The sequence below is a fragment of the Gymnodraco acuticeps genome, unplaced genomic scaffold (genome assembly GCF_902827175.1).
Source record: "Gymnodraco acuticeps unplaced genomic scaffold, fGymAcu1.1, whole genome shotgun sequence".
NCBI lineage: Eukaryota > Metazoa > Chordata > Actinopteri > Perciformes > Bathydraconidae > Gymnodraco > Gymnodraco acuticeps.
In genome coordinates, this window is record NW_022990391.1 from 2,043,791 (window position 1) to 2,047,928 (window position 4,138).

Consider the following 4,138-nt stretch of genomic DNA (forward strand, 5'->3'; position numbering starts at 1 on the left):
ACACTTTGTCTTACCGTGGACTGATGAACATCAAGGCTTTTTAGAGATACTTTTGTAACCCTTTCCAGCTTTATGCAAGTCAACAATTCTTAATGGTAGGTCTTCTGAGAGCTCTTTTGTGCGAGGCATGGTTCACATCTGGCAATGCTTCTTAAGAATAGCAAAATTCAAAAGTGGTGTGTATTTTTTATAGGGCAGGGCAGCTTTAACCAGCACCTCCAATCTCGTCTCATTGATTGGACTCCAGGTTGGCTGACTCCTGACTCCAATTAGCTCTTGAAGAAGTCTTTAGCCTAGGGGTTCACATACTTGTTCCACCCTGCACTGTGAATGTTTACATGGTGTGTTCAATAAAAACATATCATTGTTTGTGTGGTATTAGTTTAAGCAGACTGTGTTTGTCTATTGTTGTGACTTAGATGAAGATCAGAACACATTATGACCAACTTATGCAGAAATCCAGGTAATTCCAAAGGGTTCACATACTTTTTCTTGCAACTGTATATTAAAAGAAAGGACACAGAAAAACAATCTAATAAATCTCTTAATGTTGCCCTCAAAGTGCACCAGATTGATTGATCAATTTAAATAAACAAATATTCCCGGGGTGCATGCCCCCGGACCCCCCCTAGAGGATGTGAGGTCATCACAAATAAAACAGGTTCACATGGATAGGATACTAGATACGTGTGCACACTCATTATATACACTACACATTTTTCTTGGATTTGTTAACACCATAGTCCCTAATATATTTGTAGAAAGGCAGGAAATGGAATTCAATTGAGAAAATGTTTCATTGCGGAGGACCCCCTGTTTTGTGTCCCCCCACACTTCTCAAACCAAAGTTACATCCTTGAATAAGTATATACAGAATATGCAAAATGAGAAGTACTATAAGTCCACACAGATGAAATGTGTTAATTTGAAGTAAAAGTATGTAAGGCTTAACGGCAGTGAGCAGAGGTTTGGGTGGAGGATGTTCCTGATCGACGTTTTCTCCAGCACCTGTCCTGATGATTCCGCTGTGCACTTTTCAGATTAGGGGTCCTTCTCCAGCAGATCCATTTCTCCAGAATTGTCCTAATCACAGAGAAAACAAGAGAAAAGAAAAAAAAGTGAATTAATCATATTAAACACAGGATTGCAAAAGTATTATTGCAAAATGTAACTCTAAGCATTTCAGACAAAACAATCCCTAAAAGATTATTTTATGTACTATTTTGTTTTTTTAAAAACTAAAGAGATGAAGTGACAGTCACACTTGCATCCCTTTGACAGCACTGCAAAACAAAAATCAAGCAAAAGGCTGCTGTCAATATTTCAAATAGGCTTTCTTTTTAGCATGAGCTGAATACAAAATTGAATAAACAGTAAAACATTGCAACATGTCAAAGAAATAAATAAAGCAAACAGCAGGTACCTCAGGGTAGCATTTTACTGTAGGCTAAATTTTACTGTAGGCTAAATGTTTTCACTTTGGTCTATTTATAGATGTAATATAAAGTATAACTTATCTATAACAGAGCCAAGATCTCGGTATGACTTCTGAATTGAATACAAAAATAAGTGTAAACCAACAGTGCAACACGTCCAGCTAGCTATTTAGCGTCACTAACGTCACGTATTTATCCGTATTATTTAATGAAAATGTACATTTTAATGCCCCTTTGGGTTTGACGTGTGTGACGTTAGTTACATTACATTACATTACATTGCATTTAGCTGACGCTTTTATCCAAAGCGACTTACAATAAGTGCGTTTGACCAACAAAATACAAACTTGAAGAAAACAGAATCGTATAAGTACATCAGGGTTTCATAGAGCCAAAACATTTCAAGTGCTAATCAACTGGCTTTAGGTAAGCCAGTCCTTTATTAGTATATAAGTGCTTTGTTAATAGTTCTATCGCTCGAAGTGGAGTCGAAAGAGATTGAGTTTTCAGTCTGCGCCGGAAGGTGTGTAAGCTATCTGCTGACCTGATGTCAATGGGGAAATCATTCCACCATTTTGGAGCCAGGATAGCAAACCCACGTGTTTTTTGCTGATGGGAACTTGGGTCCCCTTCGCAGCGAGGGTGCAGCGAGCTGTTTGGTGTGATGCAGAGCGGGGTGCACGTGCTGGGGTGTACGGTTTAACCATGTCCTGGATGTAGGAAGGGCCAGATCCATTCGCAGCATGGTACGCAAGTACCAGGGTCTTGAAGTGGATTCTAGCAGTTACCGGAAGCCAGTGGAGGGAGCGGAGGAGCGGCGTGGTGTGGGAGAATTTAGGAAGGTTGAAGACCAGACGAGCCGCTGCATTCTGGATGAGCTGCAGAGGTCGGATGGCACATGCAGGTAGACCAGCCAGGAGGGAGTTGCAGTAGTCTAGGCGTGAGATGACGAGAGTCTGGACCAGAACCTGCGTCGCTTTCTGGGTCAGCTGGGGACGTATCCTCCTGATGTTGTAAAGCGTGTATCTGCAGCAGCGGGTTGTAGCAGCGATGTTTGCAGTGAAGGACAGGTTGTTATCTAGGATCACACCCAGATTCCTTGCAGTCTGAGTCGGGGAAACAACAGAGGTGCCGATGTTGATTGTCAGATCAAGAGTGGGACAATCTTTTCCCGGAAGGAAAAACAGTTCAGTCTTGTCAAGGTTGAGCTTGAGGTGGTGAGCAGACATCCACTGAGAGATGTCAGCTAGACAAGCAGAGATGCGTTGCGACGACCTGGGTCTCTGAGCGGGGAAAGGACAGAATTAATTGGGTGTCGTCAGCGTAGCAGTGGTATGAAAAACCATGCGGGCTAATGACAGATCCGAGCGAGTTTGTGTACAAGGAGAAGAGGAGGGGACCAAGAACAGAGCCCTGAGGGACCCCTGTAGTTAATTGACAAGGGTCGGACTCCGACCCTCTCCAAGTTACCCTGTAGGTGCGGTCTTTGAGGTATGAGGTGATGAGGGAAAGTGCAGAGCCTGAAACTCCAAGTTCTTGGAGAGTGCGAAGGAGGATCTGATGATTCACCGTGTTGAATGCAGCAGACAGGTCCAAAAGGATGATGACAGAGGAGAGGGAGGCTGCTTTAGCAGTGTGCAGTTCCTCAGTGACAGCAAGGAGGGCCGTTTCTGTGGAGTGACCTGCCTTGAAACCAGACTGGTGCGGATCCAGAAGGTTGTTCTGATGGAGATAACAGGAGAGTTGTTTAAAGACAGCGCATTCAAGTGTTTTGGACAGGAACGGGAGGAGAGAGACAGGCCTGTAGTTTATAACATCAGACGGGTTGAGAGTGGGTTTCTTTAGGAGAGGGTTTACTCTTGCCTCCTTGAGACTGTTTGGAAAGTGACCAGAAGTTAGAGAAGTGTTGATGAAATGGGAGAGAAACGGTAGAATATCAGGAGCGATAGTCTGAAGGAGGTTTGAAGGGATAGGGTCCAGAGGACAGGTGGGTAGGGCGGGCAGAGGTAATGAGGGTAAGAACCTCACTTGGAGAGAGAGGGGAAAAGGAGGTAAGTGTGTTGGTGAAAGAAGGGTCTGGTGACCCAGCGGTGAGTAAAGGTGAGTCAGAAGAAGAAGAGCGAATATCATCAACCTTTTTTTCAAAGTGGTTAACAAAGTCGCTTGACAGAAGTGAGGAGGGGGGGAGGGGCTTTTGGAGGGTCCAAGAGGGTGGAGAAGATGGAAAATAGTTTTTTGATATTGGAATAGGAAGATTGGATCTTATCTTGAAAAAAAGTGCTTTTTGCCTGAGAGATGGAAGCAGAGAAAGAGGAGAGGAGAGCCTGGTAGGTTAGGAGGTCGTCATGGTGTTTGGATTTCCACCGTTTCCGCTCTGCTGCCCGAAGGACGGTTCTATTAGCACGCAGTGCATCATTTAGCCAGGGAGCAGGAGGGGACTGACGAGCCTGCCGAGATGTGAGAGGACAGAGAGAGTCCAGAGAGGATGAGAGAGTAGAGAGGAGAGTTTCTGCAGCAGAGTTCGGAGGCAGGAGTTGGAACGAGTCAGAGGAAGGGAGGGCTGAGAACACCGATGAGGCAAAGGTAGAGGGGGAGAGGGAACGAAGGTTACGGCGGACAGGTGCAGGATGAGAAGAGATTAGTTTGTTATGTTTGGAAAGGGGTAGAGAGAATGAAATGAAGAAGTGATCAGATGTGTGGAG

At 44.5% G+C, this 4,138-nt stretch overlaps 1 pseudogene; it reads right to left on the reverse strand.

The window, feature by feature from the left end:
• Nucleotides 1–1,041: 1,041 nt before the first annotated feature.
• Nucleotides 1,042–3,023, reverse strand: LOC117551580 (annotated as a pseudogene).
• Nucleotides 3,024–4,138: the final 1,115 nt, after the last annotated feature.